The sequence below is a fragment of the Mobula hypostoma genome, chromosome 6, assembly GCF_963921235.1.
Source record: "Mobula hypostoma chromosome 6, sMobHyp1.1, whole genome shotgun sequence".
Classification (NCBI taxonomy): domain Eukaryota; kingdom Metazoa; phylum Chordata; class Chondrichthyes; order Myliobatiformes; family Myliobatidae; genus Mobula; species Mobula hypostoma.
This window is the reverse complement of record NC_086102.1, coordinates 90,998,384-91,021,424: the sequence shown is the minus strand read 5'-3', so window position 1 is coordinate 91,021,424 and position 23,041 is coordinate 90,998,384. Positions and strand designations below refer to the sequence as shown.

The 23,041-nt window shown below is 40.5% G+C and overlaps 1 protein-coding gene across 4 annotated transcripts in view; it reads left to right on the top strand.

Moving 5' to 3' along the window:
* Positions 1-23,041, top strand: part of dgkh (diacylglycerol kinase, eta) — a 502,553-nt gene that overhangs the window by 269,585 nt on the left and 209,927 nt on the right. The gene's annotated exons all lie outside the window — the stretch shown is intronic.

Sequence of the window (23,041 nt, the reverse complement as noted above, 5' to 3'; positions counted from 1 at the left end):
TTTCTGGACGAAATTGTTTTCAACCCCATTTTTTCATAACTTGGTTTTATGATTCTATCAGTTGATTCAATTTTATCTTCCCTTTCCTTATTTGTTCATATTCAAGAGGTTGACCATATTGAAATTTATAAAATTTTGATGAGGGATAGAAAAGGCGAATGGTAACAATCTTTTTCCCAGAGTGCAGGAGTGTAAAACTAGAGGGCATATGTTTAATGTGAGAGGGGAACGATATAAAGGGGACCAACTTTTTCCTCACACAGGGTGTTAGGTATGTGGAACGAGCTGCCAGAGAAAGTAGTAAAGGCAGGTACAATTACAAAGTTTAAAAGATGGTGAAGCAATGACATCAGTGCCGGACCTGGGAGCGGAGGTTCCCGGGTTCGAAATCAGTCGGGTTCGCTCCCGAGTACGCTTTCCATCCGTGCCGGGTTGAGTGTTGAGATCGCAAGTCGACCTCGTAAAATAAAAAGGGAAAAATACTGTGAAAATGTCTGTGTGAGGAGTGGTGTGCCATATAGTCTCTCTCTCGCTCCGCACCTTGTAAAAAAGCCATGAAAAAGACATCATCACGGACGCTCAGACATGCATGCACGCACACGCAAACACATGCACAGACTCACACGCCTGCAGGCGCATGCCAAAAAAATAAAAGGTGTTTGACCAGGTACAAGGATAGAAAAGATTTTTTAAATTGAGATATACAGCATAGTAACCAGCCCCTCCCGGCTCAACAAGCTCGTGCCACCCAATTACACCCATGTGACCATTAACCTACTAACCCTTATGTCTTTGAAGTGTGGGAGAAACTGGAGCACCCAGAGGATACTCACTCGGTCATGGGGAGAATATATAAATTCCTTATAGACAGTGGTGGAATTGAAGCAACAACAAGATGCTGGGGGAGCTCAGCAATTGAACCCGGGTCACTGGCACTGTAATAGCATTACACTGTCTGCTGTGATATAGACCAAACACAGCTAAATGGGACTAGCTTGCACTGACCCATGATGCCTTCCAGGACAAAGCTGTCTGCTTGATTGGCACCTCAGCCACAATGCTAAGCTTTCCCTTTCTCCATCAATTATTCTCCTAAGTTACCTCCCAAACCTATCATGGGACTCCCTACCCAACAGCACCCTCACCAGAAAAACTGCAGCACTCTCAGTCGGCAACACCACCATCTTCTCACAGGCAGTTAGGGATGGCAAGGTAAAACATGCAATACTGCAGATGCTAGGGATGTGGAACAAGAATACAAAATATATTGGAGACAGCATCCTATCAGTCATATACCTTCTGTAAATTAAGAGAAACAAATAAGACCCAAGACCTGAAACATCAGCATCTTTTGTTCTATGTCATATTTCACTTGCCGTGCTGTTTGTTTCTAGTACTTTCAGTAGATATTTAATTTTTAATTAAGGAATTATTTCTTTGAGACTCATGAATCACAATGTAGCCTGTATCCCTTCTAATGCAGAAAATCAATCTTGTTCCCATTTCCTCTAAACCGCAATGTTTTAGGAAAGATTGCCTATTTCATGATTCTAATAGCTCTTGACTTGCCCTCACTCATTTCCACCTCTCTCTGTCTCCACCTCTTCTCTATGATTTGATTAAAATTTTCATTGCATTCCAAAATATTGCCTGGTAATATTGATTTTGTGAGGCTCCAATCAAACTGTTTTACAATGAAGAAAATACAATATATATGCAAGATTTTCTTTTGAATTCTGTACAGCTTTCAAAAGCTTCAAAGATAGCGTAACATGAAGACAGAAACCTAGTTCTTAGTCATGAGATCAGCATGCTTTGTGTACTGTCTCTTGAAATTTTCTTACCTTCATTTTATGTTTGAAAATTACCATTCTTCCCCAACATCCTCATCCTCCAAAAATTTATATTTGAATTGAATTTCTATTGTTTATGCCAGTCAGTGCAAAGCTGTACAGTTGGACTACAGTTAGCTGGAAAGCTTCACACAGCTTGGAGATTTTCAGAGGTGGGAGATTCCATGGGCATCACTGTGTATGAAGCATGGGTTACCTTTGCTACTATGGTGAAATCCGCTGTGTCATCAGCCGTGGAGGTTTGGTTTGGAATCTTGAGAATTTAAAAAGTTACATCCAGGATGCTGTGGCAAACAATCTAGGGGGATAAAAAAGCAAGTATTTATTTCATTTCATTGGTGTTTGAACTGGGTAAATATGAGGTGATAACTTTGGGAGAACAAAATGTAAAGGGAAAGTATGCAGTTAATAGCAAAACCCCTAATGTGTTGGTGTACAGAAGCACCTTGAGGTCTGAGTCTGTAGCTCTCTGAAAGTGCCTCATAAGTTGATCGGGTGGTAAATAAGATGTACTGTAAGGCATGTCTGCCTTTAATAGTTGAAACACTGAATTCAAAAGTGAGGAAGTTACATTATAGTTTTACATAATTCTGGTCAATCTGCATCTGGATTTCTGGCTAGAAAGGATGTGGAGGCTATGAAGAGGGAGCAGAAGATGTTTACCATGAAAATGTCCGGATTAGAGTACACATTTTATAAGGAGAGGTTTGATGAACTAAGGTTGTTTTCTGTTGAGCAGCGGAGAAGAGACCTCAGAATCAGGCTTATTATCATTGACAAATGTAATGAAATTTGTCATTTTGCTGCAGGAGTACAGTGCAAGATATGAAAGTTACTAGAAGTTACAAATATACATAAATAGTGCAAAAGGGAACATTGAGGTAGAGTTCATGGGTTCATGGACGGGGTAGAAATCTGATGGCAGAGGGGAAGAAGCTGTTCTTAAAAGTTGAGTATGGGTCTTCAGGCTCCTTTACCCTCCTCCCTGATGGTAGTAACATGAAGAGGACATGTCCTGGATAGTGAGGATCTTTAATAATGGATGCTATCTTCTTGAGGCACTACCTCTTAAAGATGTCCTTGATGGCAAAGAGGGTTATAGAACAGGCTGAGTCTACAGTCCTCTGAGGCTCTTGTGATTCTGTATATTGGAGGCTGCATACCAGATTGCAATGCAACCAGAATACTCTCTACTGTACATCTGTAGAAATTTGTAGGAGCCTTTGTTGGTATATCTGTTCTCCTCAACTTCCTAATGAAGTTGTGCCACTGTGTTTCCTATTCATGTTTGAGGCCCTAGCAGAAAGATATTAAGATTATGAGAGGCATAGAGAGACAGCTGGTATCTTTTTTCCCATGGTCAAAATGTCAAAATAGAGGGCATGCATTTAAGGTAAGAAGGGTAAAGTTCAAAGGAGATGCGTGGAGCAAATTTCATACACAGAGAATGATGGGTGCCTGGAATAGACTGACAGGGGTGACAATAGAGGCAGACATGACGGGGGCATTTAAGAGGTTCTTAGATAGGCAGAGGTATAGACCATGTGCAGGTGGAAGGAATTAGGTGTCATGTTCTGTGTTCCATTTATTTTAAACAATTCAATTTATTGTTTAATTTTAATGTTATGTGTGAGGATGTCAATTTGATAATCAAGAATCATGCAGTCAAGTAACAAATATGCTATTCATTTTTTCTGACCTGAATCTTGAAAGTGGTAGTGTCAGGATGGTAGTTGTGATTTGAAGCGGAAGGTCAGTACTGAAACCTCCAGAAACTGGTCCAGGGTTAAGGTAGTGCGTATTTCATCATTAATTCTCATGGCATTCAGAGCAGTCACAAAATGTTTGAGTGAACTTGGCCTTTTCTCCTTGGAGCAGCGGAGGATGAGAGGTGACCTGATTGAGGTGTATAAGATGATGAGAGACATTGATCGTGTGGATAATTAGAGGCTTTTTCCCAGGGCTGAAATGGTTAATATGAGAGGGCACAGTTTTAAGGTGCTTGGAAGTAGGTATAGAGGAGATGTCAGGGGTAAGTTTTTTACGCAGAGTGGTGAGTGGAATGGGCTGCCGGCGACAGTGGTGGAGGCGGTTACAGTAGGGTCTTTTAAGAGCCCCTTGGTAGGTACATGGAGATTAGAAAAATAGGGGGCTATGGGTAACCCACGGTAATTTCTAAAATAAGTAAATGTTCGCCATGGCATCATGGGCCAAAAGGCCTGCATTGTGCTGTAGGTTTTCTATGTTTCTATGTAATTAGAGATGCTGGCAACTCACTATTTTTGACTGTATCCTCACCCTTCATATGATGATGGCCAAGAGACAGGTAGAAAATAATCTTTTGTAAAAGGAAGGAGTAATTATTCTGAGGAGTGGGGCAAGGAATACAAGGATTTGTGTGAAAATAAAAATAGATTCTAGATGCTGGAACCTGAAATAAAAATAGAAAAGGATGGTAAAATTTAGCAGAAAGAAACAGATGTTTCAAATTAAAGGCATTTTGTCACAACTGACATAGGACTGTCTATGATTCTCTTCCAGAGATACTGCCTGACCTACTGAGCATTGAAGCATTTTCTTTGACCTACTATATACTGCTTCCACACAATGTAGAATTATTAATATCCTTAGGGATGAGCATTTGCAATGGTTGTTCACTTACAAAAGCTTGTGGAATAATACAGCTGCTTGTGAATGAGAATCTGAGTCAAATGATCAATACTTAGATTATTAATGATATTGCTTCTTATTATGGAACATTCACTGGCTTCAAGTAAATTGTGTTTTACATTGTGCCAAAAAATCAAAGGAGGATTGATTCAGTCTTTTAAATTGAAGTGATGAGGCATTTCAATGTAAGTCTATCCAGAAAATCAGGGCAGCTCATGAAGAAAGCTGTCTATTAGTTAGCTAGTGCACAGTGAGTGGAAGTATTTGTGGTATAGTAGTGCAGCTAGCAGAGCTCCTGTCTCACAACCTAGGTTCAATCCTGACCTTGAATGCTCTCTGTGTGGCGTCTGCAGGCTCTCCCCGTGACCATGTGGGTGTCCCCTGGGTGCTCTGGTTCCCTCCTACATCCCAAAGGCAATCAGGTCGGTAGGTTAATTGGCTGCTATAAATTGCTCCTGGTATGTAGGTGAATGGTAGAATCTGTGATGGAGGGTGTTGGGAGAATAAAATGGAATTAGTTTCAATTGAATGTATATTTGTTTTTGATGGGCTGCACGGATTCATTGGGCTAAAGGATGGTAATATTTGACCCTTATGACTCTACCTAGTTGCATCCCGTCTTGTGTGGATCTCTTAAATTGACTATTAGGGAGTCTGAAGGAAATGTTATTAATTAAATAAAAACAACAAAATGCTGCAAATTTGCCAAAATCAGAAATGCACATAAGCCAGTGTGTAAAGGGAGAAGAGCGAAGCACATTGTTATGTTGAACAAACTTAATTAGTAAGCAAATGTCCAATTAAACTAATCTCTTCTGCTTACACATGTCCTTTCATTTTACTCACATTTATCTGCCTATCTAAACATCTCTTAAAAATCCCTAAAGAATCTGCGAGGCAGCCCATTCCAGGCACCCACTACTGTGTAAAAAATCTTGCCCCTCACACCTGCTTTGAAATTATCCCCTCTCACCTTAAATGCTTGCCATCTGGAATTAGACATTTCAATCCTGGGAAAATAATACAGTCTGTCTACTCTAATTATGCCTCCCATAATCTTATAAACCTATTTCAGATCTCCCCTCGGCTACCACCTGTCCTGAGAATACAACCTAAGTATGCCCAACCTCTCATTATAGCACATGCCCTCTAATCCAGGCAGCATCCAGGTAAACAACTTCTGCACCCTCTCCAAAGCCTCAACATCCTTCCTATAATGGGGAGATTAGACTTCATACAATGCTTCAGATGCGGCCTGACCTCTTCCTAGAGATGCTGCCTGGCCTGCTGCGTTCACCAGCAACTTTGATGTGTGTTGCTTGAATTTCCAGTGTCTGCTGAATTCCTGTTGTTTGCGCCTATGAACTAGTGTAGGCACTTTCGTGAGCTATGAACAGACCCCAAGATTTTTTTTTATCTTTCAAAATATACTTTATTCAAAAATAAATATATACAATAAACCATTCAATAACTTTTCATCCTTTACATACGTTTCCATTATAGTCAGTACATATCCATATTTATAGCCACCCACGTGGCACTCCAGTAGTTCAGTTTACCATATCATTGTTGAGGAGTATACTCCCCGCCCCCGGCCCCTCCCACTCCCACGGGTGAAGAAACCTATACCGTGGTCCTTCCCCACCGGGCCCTTGCGGTGGCTGCACCGAGTTTCAGTGCGTCCCTCAGCATGTACTCCTGCAGCCGAGAATGTGCCAGTCGGCAGCATTCTCCCACGGACATCTCCATGTGCTGGTAGACCATCAAGTTTCGAGCCGACCAAAGAGCGTCTTTCACCGAGTTGATGATCTGCCAGCAGCACCGGATGTTGGTCTCCGTGTGCGTCCCCGGGAGCAGCCCATAGATCAGAGAGTCCTCTGTTATGCAGCAAAACGGTCAAGGAGCTTGCCCTTAATAGTGTACTGTCTCTTTACATTTGATCTACCAAGGTGCAACACTTTATATTTGTCAAGGTAAAACTCCATCTGCTATTTCTCCACCCATATCTGCAACTAACAGATTTATATCCTGCTGTATTCTTTGCCAGTCTTCTACGCTATCCACAACACTGTCAGTCTTCATATGATCTGCAAATTTACTAACCCACCCATGTATATTTTCATCCAGGTCATTTATATACATCACAAATAACAGAGTTCCCAGTACAGATCTTTTTGGAACACCACTGATCACAGACTTCCAGCTAGAATAAATCCCTTCAACTGCTACTCTCTGTATTCTGTAGGCAAGCCAGTTATAAATCCAAATGGCAATTGGCAAATGCACATTAGTTTTCTGGATGTGCCTCCTTGAGGGATCTTGTCAAATCCCCTACTAAAATCCATACAGACAACATTCACTGCTCTACCTTCATCAATCACCTTCGTAACCTCATCAAAAAAACTCGATCAAGTTAGTAAAATACAACTTGCCCCACACAAAGCCATGCTGACTCTCCCTAATTAAGCCTTGGTTTTCCAAATTCTCATAATTCCTATCCCTAGGAATTCCTCCAGTAACTTCCTTACCACTGACGTGAGACTCACTGGTCCGTAGTTTCCAGAATTATCCCTAGTTCCCTTCTTGAATAATGAAACAGCGTTAGCTACTTGCCAGTCCTCTGGGACCTTGTCTTTAGCTAGAGAGGATAGGAAGATATTGGTCAAGGCCTCAGCAATCTCTTCTCTTGCCTCTCTCAATAATCTGGATATACCCCATCAGGCTCTAGGGACTTATCCACCTTAATGCTTTTTGAGAGACCCACACTACCTCTTCCTTTACCATGAAATGCACTTGGTACTGATCCCCTCCTATCCTCCATGCCCTCTCTCCCTTGTTATCCTCTTGCTCTTGATATATGTACAGAATGCCCTGGGATTCTCTTTAATCCTACATGGCAGAGAATTTTCATAGCCCTTCCTGGCTTTCCTGAGTTCTTTTCTGGCTTCTTTATAATCATCTAGGGCTCTGTTTGATTCTAACTTCCCGAGGTTTACATATCTTTTTTCCTTAATTAAATTCATCATCTCTCTCGACATCCAAGTTCCCTTACCTTGCCATCCTTGCCCTTCCTTCTGAATGGAACATAGCTGTCCTGTACTCTGTACAGTTGCTGTTTGAACCCCTCCACATATCAGATGTGAACTTGCTCAAAAGCAGCTATTTCTAATTCTTCCTAGTTTCTGTTTAATGTTCTCATAACTTGCCTTGCTCCAATTTAATACTCCCCTGCAAGGTCCATACTTGCCCTTAACTATAGCTATCTTGAAACTTAAGGAGCTGTGATCACTGAAATATTGGTCACATGGCCAGGATCATTATCCAAAATCAGGTCCAGCACAGCCCCTTCTCTTGTTGGATTATCTGCATATTGATTTACATCCTCCTGGATGCACCTAACAAATTCTGGCCTATCTAAGCCTCCTGCATTCAGAAGGTCCCAGTTTATATTAGAGAAGCTGAAGTCCCTCATGACAACAGTCCTATTGTTTTTACACCTTTCTTTACTCCGCCTGCATTTCTGTTCTTCAATGTCCTCAATGAGTGCAGATGTAATATTGTCCCTGATTGGTAGTATAATTATCCTCCCACTCTCCATGTTTTCTAAAACATCAAAACCCTGGGATATTAAGCACCCATTCCTGTTCCTCTCTCAACCAAGTCTCTGTAATGACCACAATATCATTGTTCTATGTACTGATCTATGCTCTAAGTTCATCTCCTTTACCTATAATACTCCCAGCATTAAAATATACACACCAGACTATCCATCCCTTTGCATCTATTACTTCACTCCTGCCTATTTTTACGGGCTTTGACATCTATCTCCCTCTCCATCCTTCCAGTTTCTGACCTGGTACTCTGGTTCCCATCCACCTGCAAAACTGGTTTAAATTTTCCCAAGTATTTCCTGGCCAATATATTGGTTCCCCTCCAGTTCAGGTGCAACCTGTCCCTCTTGTATAGGTTACCCTTTTCCCAAAAGAGGTTCCGATGTTTCAAGCCTCAAAACCTTCCCCCTGCCCCAGTTCCTCAGCCACTGATTCATCTGTGCTATCGTCCTATTTCTGCCCTGACTAGTACGTGGCATTTGCAACAGAATCTCCTATCCATCCTCCTAACTATCGAGTCTCCTATCACTATCACTCTACCTGACTTTACCCTTCTCTGCTGAGCTTCAGAGCAGGCCACGGTGGCACTGGCCTGGATGCTGCTGCTGTGCCCTGGAACGTCATGGCCTCAAACATCCAAAAGGACCATTGCGGCCATTCTGCTTGTTGCTCAGTGAATGGCCACAAGGGATCCCTGCACTGACTGCTTACTCCCTTACTTCTCCTGGTGGTCACCCATTATCTGAAGCCTGCTCTCTGGGTGTGACCACCTGAGTCAAAGTCTCATCTATGAGATTTTCAGCTTGCTGGATGGTCCTGAGTACATCCAACTCCAGCTCCAGTTTCTTGACCTAGTCAGTCAGGAGCTGAAGTTGGGTGCACTTCCCACAGATGTAGTCACCAGGGAGTCTGTTGCTACCCTAAGGTCCCAGATCTTTCAGATAGAGCATTCCCACTGCCTTAACTACCATCTTGCTTACCACTAAATTGAGGACTAAGGATTTATAAACATCAAATAATGAGCTGAAAATCATAATGAAGTAAATTGTGAGGTCAAGAGCTCATCTTATTGAACTAGGAGACTGTTTAATAGTCTTTTAATAGCAGGGTAGAATCTTCTTGAGCCTGGTGCTATGTGCTTTCGGACTGTTGTTTTGGAGATCTGGAATATAGGCACAGTATATTCAATTTTGAGTGGATGTGCAGAATTTATAAGTAATGACACCTAATGAAGAGTTTTAACCTGAAACATAGATCGTTTTTCCCCTCCAAAGATGCTGCCTGACCTGCTGAGTTCCTCCAGCATCTTCTGTGCATTGCTCTAGATTTCCAGCCCCTGTGGAATCTCTTGTGTTTACACCTTTTTACTGACTGGTAGACATGAGAAAAGATTTCTTCACTCACAGTGTTGGTTCTTTGGAATTTGTTTTTTTTCATACAGCTTATTGGGTACAAGGCACGCACTTGGATTAGTTTATGTGGGGCCGATCAAGCTCATTTATTAGCTAGGTCTGTTTCTATATACCTTTCTGCCCACAGTTAGGAAGTTTGTCAAATTAGAAAATAAAGAAGCATTGGTGAAGGTCCAACATATTAATTAGCAATGCCATTGATGGTTGCCCCAGGGCTGACTATATGGAAGCTACAAGATCACTTTCAACAGAATTAATAGTAATGAGCAGTAAGCCATACCCAGCTCAACAGATTTGTTCATGGAGCTGGTAGATTCTTGATATTTTAATTAATTGAACCCACCCCATGCCTACACACAGTGAAACATGGATTTAGGAAGTCAGGGCTACCTGACCATTAGTATATACTACAGTATATAAGATTGGACTGGATAACTCTTTCTTGATCTGTATTGAAATAATGGGCCAAATAGCTGCTGCTGCCATCAGGCAGGAGGTTCAGGATCTGCTTCTTTCCTACAATCAACAGGATCTTGAACCAACCTGCACAACCCTAATCCTTCCTCAACACCTGAACACAATGGGTGGACCACCTCTCGCATTACCATGGACTCTGACAGTGTCCTTTTTTCCACAATGTCTTGTTTAGCAGGGTGGTTTTTCTTTGTCCCTCCCTCCTCACTGTCCGGTGTGATTTATGTTCTGTATGTAGTCTGTAACCACTGTGAGTGCCTGTAATGTTGCCACAAGCCTGTTTCTCATTGTGCCAGTAACTCATACTTGTGTACATGACAATAAACTGGAATTAACTTAACTCCACTGCAAGCATGGACCTGACCATGGATAATGCTGGCTTTTCAGAGTGGCACATAATTATAGTCTTCCATTTCCTATTTATGATGCTACAAGGAGGTGAACGAATGCTTGTGTGGCACCTGAATTGACACAACTCTCAGTTTGTGCTCTCTTAGGACTGATAATGAAATCTTTTTTTTTAATTTTATTTTTATTTGGATAAGGAATTCACAATTATCATGTACTTTTTTCACACATATAACCTTTTCCATTTTTTTATATGTATAAAACTACAATTATTTATACATTCTTAAGTACACATTGAGATGATATAAAAGGAAAATAAATATTTAAATAGATAATTATGTACTGTGGTAAATCTAACCTATTAGGCTAAGTAATGAAATTAGTTGTTAAGAAAAATGGTAATAATAGTTTCCATACAACCCTTCTGGACCATTTCCACTGGTCCAAAATGTTGCATACAAACCTATATACCAACCATTGTAGGTGTTTATATCCCAATTTGTTCGTGCTTGTTCCTGCCCACAGACATAATTATCCAATCCCTATGTACTTATTTACTTAATTTTTTCATTTTTTTTTATCCCTTTCCCAAATCTTTCCCTTTACTTGTGTTAATTCTCTATTGTCCAAAAAAAAACAAACATTTAGACTAGGGGTGCTTACGTTAGCAATATTACTGTGTTGATGAGAAGAGCAATATAAATCATTAGGAGAGTCATCTAAAGTCTGCTCGCATTGGGGTTATATATTCAATCCATTTATTCCAGATTTGATAAAATGTTTCTTTTTGAGTTCTCAGGGAGTAAGTCAACTTTTCCATTTTAAATATTTCCAAGATAATTTCGTACCAATCTTCTAATGTAGGTGGTATTGGATTTAGCCATTTTCTAGTGATTGATTTCTTACTTGCCGCTAAGAGGGCCTGCAGCAACTTTATATCTTCCTTCTGTTCAAGGAACAATACATGCCCCAAATAGAGCGTCTCAAAGTTCAGAGGTATCTGGGACCTAAGTACCTTAACTAATGTTCTATGAATACCTTCCCAAAATAGACTTAATTTAGGGCAATCCCAGAAAATATGAAAATGATTTGCCTCCTTGGAGCCGCACCTTCTCCAACACATCACATTTGTATCTTTATATTTTTCCTGATATGGGGTCTTGAAGTATCTTATAATGTTTTTCCAACAATGTTCTCTCCAAGTCAAAGAATTAGTCGAGGACCATTGAAAGCTGCAGATTTTCCCCCAAGCCTCCTCTGAAAGTACCAACCCCGCTTCTTTCTCCCACTTCTCTTTAATATACAGTGTATTTACATTTTTAGCATGATATAGGCGAGAAACTGATTTACTAGGTATTGAACTGCAAGCCGAATTCAGAATCTTGAAAAATTCTAATTCTACTGTTGATAGGTCTGTATATCTACAACTCTGGTTAACATAGTTTCGTATTTGAAGGTACCTAAAAAAGTCATTATGTTCTAGGCCATGTTTGTCCTGCAGGATTTGGAAACTTTGTAATACTCTTTTATCTATAAATGAGAGGTAGGTTGTAAGACCTTTCTTTATCCATAGCTCAAATCTTTTATCTCCTCTGTTGGGAAGGAATTCGGTATCATATGCACACCATCTAAAGAGTTTTAGCATGTTATTAATTCCACATGAATTAACCGCCTTCTGCCATACTTTTAATGTAAGATTTATCCAAGCATTATTAAATTTTTCCAACTGGGCCATCAATCCTTTGTCAGCTATTGAGGCCTGAAGAGGAAAACTGTCAACTAATCCAAATTCTATTTCCTTCCATCTAGCCTTATATTCCCTATTACACCAATATAACAGAGGGGTTATCTGTGAGGCATAAAAATAATTTCTCAGGCAAGGAAGAACCATACCTCCTCTTTCCCTCCCTAACTGTAAGGTGTTATATCAAATTCTAGGTTTCCTTCCTTGCCAAATGAAGCGGGAAATCCATTTGTCCCATTCCCTGAATTGATTATCATCCACCTCCACTGGTAAAGTACGGAAAAGATATAATAACCGAGGAAGAATATTCATTTTTATAGTATTTATCCTTGAATTTAAACTTAAAAAGGGGATAAGATTCCATCTATGCATATCTGCTTTTATCTCTGAGATTAATGGCCCATAATTTACCTGTGATAGTGTTGAAAGATCCTTCAGCAGGGTTATTCCTAAATATTCTAATGATTTAGCTTCCCACTTAAGATCGTATGTATCCTGCAATTTTTTGGATGGTGTATAATTTAGGGACATAACCTGCGTTTTCTTTACATTTATTTTATAACCTGATATTTTCCCAAAGTCATCCAACAGTGTAAACAATCCTATAAATGATTTTTCTGGTTCACTCAGATAGACCAAAACATCATCTGCGAATAACGCCACTTTCTGTTCAATCCCTGCCACCTTGATACCTTTTACGGTTTCGCTCTGTCTTATTAGTTGGGCAAGTGGTTCAATATATAGCGCAAAAAGGAGAGGAGAAATTGGGCATCCCTGTCTAGTGCCTCTCTCTAAAATGAAGGAGTCAGAGAGGTCCCCATTTATCTTAATTCGGGCTGTAGGGCTGTCATATAGAGTCTGAATTACTTTAATAAACCTTTCTTGAAAGCCGAATCTTCCTAACACTCTGTATAGGAATGCCCAACTAACCAAATCAAAAGCTTTCTCAGCGTCCAATCCTACTACCATTGTCTCTGTCTCGTTCTTATTAACCTGTTCTAATATGTGCAGAGTTCTCCTTATGTTGTCCTGTGTTTGTCTTTGTTGAATAAATCCAGTCTGGTCTAAATGGATTAGGCCAGGTAAAAGCTTTTCCAATCTGCGCGCTAATATAGATGTAAATAGTTTGTAATCTAAATTAAGAACACTAATTGGCCGATAATTGCCATATTCTAGTTTATCTTTACCCTCTTTAGGAATAACTGAAATAATCGCTTCTCTCCAGGAAGGTGGAGTTTCTCCTCTCTGCAAGATCCAATTAAAGGTGTTAAGTAGTAATGGGGCTAACTGTGTCTTCAGGGACTTGTACCACTCTGAGGTAAACCCATCAGAACCCGGGGACTTTCCAGCCTTTAACCTGGAGATGGCCACGTTCAGTTCTTTGACAGTTACTGGTTCTAATAAACTTTCATTTTGTAAATCTGTAAGTTTAGGTAGATCTAAAAAATTCAATACACTGTCTATATAGGGCTCATTGGGGGCCCGGGGTTGGGAGAACAGCTCTCGATAATATGTTTCAAAACTCTCTTGAATTTTCCCTATTGTACTCTCCACAAGCTTTGTCTTTGGATTCTTTATTTTATGAATTGTATTGTCTGCTTGTTGTTTTCATAATTTATATGCTAATAATCTAGCTGATTTACCTCCTACTTCATAATTCTTTTGTCTCAGGTAAAGAAAATTTCTTTGTGTTTCCAACGTATAAATATCATCAATTTCACTTTGCAATTTCCTAATTTCCTGTTTTCGATTTGAATTACTTTTGTTGCTATCTACAACTTGAAGTCGTTTTAATTTTCCTTGAAGGTCTGCTAATTTTTGTGCATTGATTTTTTTCATGTGAGTAGTAATGGAAATAATTTTCCCTCTCAGTACAGCTTTCAATGTATCCCATAAAATCACTGGTGATGTTTCTCCCGTGTCATTAAGGTCTAGATATTCCTTGATTTCTCCCCTTAATCTCTCCGTTACTTTCGGGTTATTGAGTATATGTGAGTTTAGCCTCCATAGTGTTTTCCTCATTTTCCTTTCCAGGACTAGAGACATAGAGACTGGGCTATGATTCGACAGATCAATTGTTGCAATATTTCAGTTTTTTATCCTGAGTCTATCTGTATTAAAGATAAAGAAATAGTCTATCCTTGAATAGGCTGAATGAGGGAAAGAGTAATATGTATCATCTTTACTAGTAGGGTGTAATTCCCTCCAGACATCTATAATTCCCAACTCCTCCATCAATGAATTCACTTTCCGAGTCAGAGGTTTATTCTGAGTAACTATTCTTGAAGAATCTAATATAGGATTTAATCTAATATTAAAATCCCCTCCACAAATTACTACCCCTCGAGAACTGACCATTAGGTCAAAAATCTGTCTATAAAATGACCATTCACTACCTGGAGGAGCATAAACATTCAGTAATGTTATTTCTGTACCTTCTATTCTTGCTGTGATTTTTACAAACCGTCCTTCTTTGTCTCTAGTCTCTGAAATATGTTCATAATTAAGAGTACTTGATATTAAAGTAGCTACCCCTCTTTTGTGACTCAATTTATATGATGAATAAAATACATGCTTAAGCCCATTCTTTTTAATTTTCCATGTTCAGATTGGCTCATATGTGTTTCCTGGAGGAAAGCTCTTTGTGCCCTCTCTTTTTTCAATTTAGACATAATCTTATTTCTTTTAATTGGATTCAAAACCCCATTAACATTATAGGAAATTATTTTTACCAATTCAGTTTGCATTTTTCTCTAGTAGAAAAAAAGCACTCTCCTTTTCTAACCAAACAGTAAGCAATCCCTTCTCAACAGTAAACCAAGACATATAACCACACCCTAGACATTTCTGAACGTATAACATTTGAAAATTTTTCCCGACTTCCCACAGTGAGGCCTGAGCACCGACCCGCCTCAGTTCAGAGGGATAACCTCTATCTTCACCCTGTGTTAGAGGGCCCTCAGCAGTTTGAATAATCATAGAGAATTTTCTCCTATTTATGTCTTGACCATATTGCTATCATTCAAGTTATTCCGCCTAGTTTATTTTAAGTTACCAGTTTTCATTTTACTTTTAAGTCCAATTTACTCTTTTCAGTCATTTCTCTTAATTAATCTGTATTCTCTGTACATTCGCGTCTGAATATTTGCAGTTTTTCCTTGTAGTTTGACACTCTGGTTCGAGTGGAGCGTCCTCGCCCCACTAACTGCCACGACTTCTGCTGAATCCTCTCCAGTAGCGACTCCGGTTGGGTGATAACTTTAATAGGTAGTCCCCGGTCCGCCAGGTCCAACGTTGCCTCCTCCACCGTAGCGTAAGTTTTTGTCCCTTCGTCGTAAAAGACTCTCAGCCGAGCTGGATACAGGGTCTAGAATCTGATGTTGTTTTCCTTCAGGACTCTCCGTGTTTCCGTATATTCCTTCTGTCTGGCAAGAATCCCTGGTGCGTAGTCGTGGTCTAAACTGATTTTGCAGTTGTTCCACATGAAACCTTTCTTTTGCCATGCTCTTTTAATCACCTCTTCCTTCGTTCTGTAACTGAGAATCTGATCAGAATCGATCTGTGCTGGGCGCCTGCCGGAGGCTGTGGTGCCAACGCGCGGTGAGCCCTTTCTATCTGTAGGTCTTTTGCGGCCAGTATATCAAGGTTCTCTCTAAGCAGCTTCTCCACGAAGGGAATCATCAATCCGGGTTTACCTTTGGTTCCTTCGGGAACTCCGTAGATCCTCGCATTTTCCCTTCTCGAGCGGCCTTCTTGATCTATTAGTTTCCACTGGAGCTGGTCTTGTAGCTTCAGCATTTCTGCTATCACTTCCTCGGCATTTTGTAGCTTCTCTTCAATTCCAACAATCCTCGTTTCAGCTTCATCTATCCGCGAGTTAGTTTTTACTATTTCTCCTTTAATATCTTCCAGCTGTTTGCTGTTATCTTGTCGGAACTCATGAATCTCTCCGAGAATCAAAGACAGAGTCACCGATTCCCCCTCATTATCTCCGTCCTGGCTTGCCGTGGGGGAGCTAGGCCCGTCGCCTTGCTGCATCTCTTTATGTTTATCAGCCTTCGAAGCGGACTTTTTATTCTTGTTCTTAGACATCATCCTTGCCCCTTTTATTAATATAGTTATGCGATATTAAGTATTTGTCTAAATTCGATTTTGGGGCAGTTTACCTTCTTTTTTGTCGAGAGACCTTTTCCTTACGCCGCCATTCCCTTGATGACCCGCAGGACTGATAATGAAATCTAATGTACTTCACACCCGCAATCATCTTTACGACAATGTAGCAGCCAGTCATCTCGGCTTAGCTGAAAAATATCAAATTTGTATCCTTTCTTTCATGATCTTCAACATCGTAAAAGTATATTATTACATTTAATGTATTGAATTAATAAAACGTCTGAAATTTCAAAGAGCAGTACTACAAATCAATGTGATAAATAACCTGCTTCAGTGACAACGATTGAAGGGTAAATATCGGCCAGAACAACAGGAGAACTCCATATTCTTTATATGTGCCAGAATGGTAGATATTTACCTTTGTTCAATGTTTCATCAAAAGAGGAGATCCTTCAAAATTGCAGCACTTACTGAATGCTGCACAGGAGCGTTGGCCTACATTTGTCCATATTTGAGATCATTGAATTGAATTGACTTTATTTCTTACATCCTTCACATACGTGAGGAGTAAAAATCTTTACGTTATGTCTCCCTCTGAATGTGCAATGTGCAAATTATAGTAATTTGTAATAAATAGTATGTACAGTAAGATATACAACAGAACAGTCAATGTAGCTTAGAAATAGAATTGTGTCAGAGTGAATTAATTGGTCTGATGGCCTGGTGGAAGAAGCTGTCCCAGAGCCTGTTGGTCCTGGCTTTAATGCTGCGGTATTGTTTCCCAATGGTAGCAGCTGGAACAGTTTGTGGTTGGGGTGACTAGGGTCCCCAATGATCCTATGGTCCCTTTTTACACACCTGTTGCTGTAAATGTCCTAAGTAGTAGGAAGTTCACATCCACAGTTGTGCTGAACTGTCCACACCACTCTCTGCAGAGTCCTGCGATTGAGGGAAGTACAGTTCCCATACCAGGCAGTGATGCAGCCAGTCAGGATGCTCTCAACCATGCCCCTGTAGAAAGTCCTTAGGATTTGGGTACTCATGCTGAACTTGATCAACCATCTGAGGTGAAAGAGGTGCTTTTTGTGCTTTTTTCACCACACAGCCGGTATGTACCGGCCAAGTGAGGTCCCTGATGATATGTATACTGAGGAACTTAAAGCTGTTCACCCTCTCAACCCCAGATCCGTTGATGTCAATGGGGGAGCCTGTCACCATTCCTCCTGTAGTCCACAACCAGCTCCCTTGTTTCTGCGACATTGAGGGAGAGGTTGTTTTCTTGACACCACTTATCAGGGTGCTGACTTCCTCTCTGTAGGCTGCCTCGTAATTATTTGAGATTAGGCCAATCAATGTAGTATAATCTGCAAATTTAATTAGCAGATTGGCGCTGTGGGTGGCGACACAGTCAAGGAGGGGGCTTAGGACACAACCCTGGGGGGCTCCTGTGTTGAGGGTCAACACATGGAAACATAGAAAGAACTGGAAGCAGGGGAAGATCAGAAAGCTGCTTGAACTTGTTCAGTAAGGTCACACCAACCCTCAACCTCGTTCACTTTCCTTTCATCCTCTGATTCCGTAAGTTCAGCTATCTTCTCAATCTTGAAAATACTTAATGACTGACCACCCACCGATAAGTTTTTATTTCATTTAGGGATACAGCATGGTAAAAGGCTGTTCTGGTCCAAAGGGCCGGTCCCACCCAGTTACACTCGTGTGACCAATTTACCTATTAATCTGTAAGTCTTTGGAAACGGGAGCACCTGCAGCAATTGACGTGGTTATGGGGAGAGTATACAATCTCCTTACAGACAGCACAGGAACTGAACCCAGGTTGCAGGAGCTAACTGCTATGCTACCGTGCCAACACAAATTGCTGTTGTCAATTATTCCAAAGATTTATATCTCTCTTCTTATCGCACTCCTAAATAGTGAACCTACTCATACCACCAACTCCCCAATCCCAATTACTTAGAAGCATTCCAGCTATTGGTATCTTGGCATCTATTCCTAAGCAGCTTCTGCTGCAGAAGATGAATACATGCTACTGCAGCATTGACAAATTCTACATGTGTAGATGATTTTCAGTCAAAAAAGTTTTAATGGAATTTCAGCAGCATTGTGCTATTTCATTGTTTGAGACATTTTATGATGAAAGTACACATGACATGTTTGGAAGTCTTTGCAGAGGTTGATGCAGAAGTAGATGATGGTGTTGACGTAAGGAGGACGTTTAATGCAGTGGTAATCAGCTTCAACTCCATTAAAGAGAGAGCAGCAATAGTACCCTATATTTCTTGAAGGAGCAGCATATTTTAAATTTTTACCACTAGCAATGTGATGGGACTGCCACAAGCCATCATACTTGATGGGCTGCTCAGGCAGACTACCTCACTCTTCCGTACCCCTTTCCACCCACACCATACAGATCCATCAAGGCATTAGAATTGTTGCTTGTCTATCTGACAGTATAATATTTAAGCATCTAGACTTGCCCATGAATCATCTCGACATAGTAAACTACAGATCAAATGCTAGTGAATAAAATTAGTACCATAGGACAATGATGGCTGTGGACGCAGTGGGTTGAAGGACCAGTTTCTGTGCTGTTTCCTTCCATACCTGTAACAGGCTCTCCATTGCTAACACAGTGTGATCATGGACTGTGGTTGTAATAGAATAACCTTAAGCTCATTGAATCCAAACTTGGGGAAAATAACAGAGGTGCTTAAAACAAAAGGCTGCTTGGGGTTGGGTAAATCTGAAATGGAAAACACGAGAAAATCTGCAGATGCTGTAAATCCAAAGCAACACACACAAGATGCTGGAGGAACTCAGCAGGCCAGGCAGCACTTATGGAAAAGAGTATAGTTGACGTTTCAGGTCGAGACCCTTCAACAGGACTGGAGAAAAGAAAACTGAGGAGTAGATTTAAAAGGTGTGGAGAGGGGAGAGAAGGTTATAGGTGAAACTTAAAAGGGGAGGGGTGAAGTAAAGAGCTGGGAAGTTGACTGGTGAAAGAGACACAGGGCTGGAGAAGGGGGAGTCTGATAAGAGAGGACAGAAGGCCATGGAAGAAAGAAAAGGGGGAGGAGCAACAGAGGGAGGTGATGGCCAGGCAAGGAAATAATGTGAGAGAGGGAAAAGGGAATGGGGAATGGTGAAGGGGGGGGCATTACTGGAAGTTCAAGAAATTGATGTTGATGTCATCAGGTTGGAGGCAACCCAGACGGAATATAAGGTGCTGTTCCTCCAACCTGAGTGTGGCCTCATATGTATAGACGTATTGGAATGGGAATGGGAAGTGGAATTAAAATGGGTGGCCACTGGTAGATCCCACTTTTTCTGCCAGACTAAGCGTAGGAGCTCAGTGAAGTTGTCTGCCAATTTATGCCTGGTCTCACCGATGTACAAGAGGCCACACCGGGAGCACCGGATAGAATAGATGGCCCCAACAGACTCGCAGGTGAAATATCGCCTCACCTATAAGGACTGTTTGGGGCCCTGAATGGTAGTGAGGGAGGAGTTGTAGGGGCAGGTGTAGCACTTGTTCTGCTTGCGAGGATAAATGCCAGGAAGGAGATCAGTGGGGAGGGACAAATGGACAAGGAAGTCGCATAGACAGCAACCCCAGTGGAAAGCAGAAAGTGGGGGATGTGGGGGAGGGAGGGAAAGATATGCTGGTGGTGGAAGTTGCAGATAATTATTTGCTAGTCGCGGATAGCGGGTGGTAGGTGAGGTTTTAGCTTCCATCTAAAATGTAATAATTTTGTGAATGTCATCATGAGACAGCTATGTTAATATTTCTTATTGTTCTTTAACATAAGGGGATCAGTTTCCAGATTTATGTATTTAGTAATCTGGAGTTTGTTTTGAATGATATTCAAATAATCTAATGCATTATTATTGTTTGACTGGCCTTAACCTACAGAACCCCTTTGAATATTAACTCCAGGCAATTGTAAGTTGTGTGTCTGTTTTCTTCGTTATAGTTGGTCTTTAGGAGGCACTAGAGAAGATTAAGTTCTGAAAATCCATTGCAGATTGGTGCACTAATTTATCACTCTTAAAAATCGGAGCAGGGTAGGAAGTTGCAGCAAGAGCAGCGCTGCATGTACAAAGTGAATGCATTAAAATACGGCAAGTAAGTACATAAACATTAAAGCCCCAAAGCTAATGACTGTCTCTGCAAACCAATGCTTGGATGTCTCTAATATGATTTATGCTCCCCTTTATCTGAGGAACTTTCATGTTTAACCTTCAAATATCTTTTCTAATCATCGGTTCTGCTAGATTCCTTTCTTTTTTTAAGAGTTTCGGTGGAGCTTTTACTACTGCTGTGAATGACAGGACAGAGACTCTATTACATCTTAGCAAAGAATTTTATAGAGTAAGCACCAGCAGGCCAATAACCTTACAAGCTCTCATGATTCATGACAGGTTCCCATCAGTGATGTAGGAAGAATATAAGGAAAAGGAAAGAACAAAACAATATATGTGACAGAACATGTCAGAATGAAAGGCGAAGTATTCTGATGCTGCAGCCTTTAGGAGTTCACATCAAGAAAAACAAGGTCTAATACTTGCTACGGTTTTTCAGTCTGTAATCCACTGTAGGGTGATTCAGTGCTAAGCCCATGTCCCACAAGTTTTATCTTTATTTTTGTGAACGTTATGAAATACCTTGTGATCACATAGAGTGATTTTGGTAAGTATGTGACATTATTCTTGTACCAATACAGGCCACTCAGCCCATTGGGTTGATGAGATTCGCAGGAGACCAATCTCATTAGTCCCATTCTACTCTGATAGCCCTACAGATTCTGTTACACATGACCATCAATTCTCCTTTGTTTTTTCTTTTGCCTTCAACCTACATTGAGGGTAAATTACAGTGGCCAATGAACCTTACAGCATATCTTTAAGTCAGGAGAAAACTGGAGGACCTGGCAGAAACCCTCACAGTTACAGTAGGTACATGCAAGCTCCTTACAGACAGCACTAGACCAGGATTAAACCTGGGTATCCAGAAAGGTGAAGTAGCAATATGAATTGCTGCACAGCTGTGAATGGGATTTCTATCAATTTGGTGAATTCTTCATGTTTCACGGTGGCTGGTAGCCGTGTCTCTCAGTCAAGCTGACAAGGCAGTGGAGGACAAGGAAGCCTGTATAAAATAGAAGATGTTCAGAAAGGACTGTCAGTCATTGTTCTCACTGATGCTTTAGTTCTTGAAGGTTTTCTTCTAAAAGTGCTTTTTTTTAGATATTTTCAAGTCTTGCCATTCTAAAGTTTTATCCTAAATACATGAATTTCCATCCTTAGTTTATAAATGAATTAGCATATGAGTATCTTCTTTTCATCTTTGTTTATTCCTTGCTTTCTTCTCATTTAAACTAACTGCAATCTCTTAGAACAATTTTTCCATATTTTTCAGTCTTTCTACTAGTGAGCAGGATTTGTCTATGAAATATTTAGCTCTTCCATGAGATAATTAATTAAATGCAACACCGCTTTCAGGTTTCGGAAATAAAAAAACAAAAACTGCTGGAAAATCTCAACAGGTCTGGCAGCATATGGTCAAGACAAGCAGCGTTTCAGTCCCAGCATCCTTCATCAGAATTGAAAAAAAGAGATACACACTAGTTTAGGTAGCAGAGGGTGTGAGTGGACAAAGTGAATTTCTCTGATATGGTGAAATATACGGACATTTAAAAGAGTTTAAGCTTCTTTGTCTATGCAATGCATTGAAAATCTTGTATAGCCTATGCAATGTTTTGTATTTAACTGCACAAACAAAATAGGGAAAGAAAGAATGGTGGGTATAAATGCCCATTTCTCATACAAACAAAAAGAAAGAGCGAGTTACCATCCCACACCCGCTCTAACCTTTCTGTCTGTGACCTCCTGCAACAGGCTCAATGCAAGCTTGAGTTTATCTTGCATCAAACAGCATTGATATGATCAGGCTCAATCTTCATAGCTATCATTATTCCAGTATATATTGCGTTAATTATGGAGGAATATTTTCAGTTCATAATGTGATAGAATGTGAAATCTTGCCAGTCACAATTAGCCAGGTGTCAGACTTGTCTGTCTTTTTTTTCTCACCCCATTGCACTCGGTCGAATTCCCAGTGCCCCAACTACTCCGAAGATAAACCTTAAACCAAGATTCCAACTCTTCTCAGTGAATTTGTCTTCTCAACAGAATTAATAGAAGAAGAGCAGCTTCCAGGTTTTCGCAATTGCTGAAGATTTTTGCGCCTTCTACAATTTTACACAGACAATTATGTTCCAGTTTACCATGAGCACAGTACTTTAAATGCACGTTCGCTTTCTTTAGGCTGAGTTGCCCCTCCACCTGCCTGAAATCACAGCAATTGTAATCATTTTTCTTCACTGCGTTTGGTTTACTGCTCAAGTCACACTGACCCACATTGTTTGAACAGTGGTAACATGAAATAAGGTTGGCAGTCTTTCAGGAATTTGAACACCATGAAAGTTCCCCAGTGAAAATATTGGCAAAGTGCAATTTTATTTTCAATTATTTCAAAGGTTTTAGGGAAAAATAGTAATTATATAGCTGTGTGAAAGGATTAGAGTTGAGAGGTTATGTGATATAAGCCTAACCAATATGGCATTTCATAGAATAAATATACTCAGTCCTGCAAATACTTGCAAATTTTGATGTACCATAGGAAAAGTTGAGGAGTGATTCCAGTGTAGGCTTGGAAAATTGACTGTTCTAGATAACAGACCTAACCTGTTCCCCTCTACCACCATTCTCCTCTGTCAGACTGGTCCTCACTCTCAG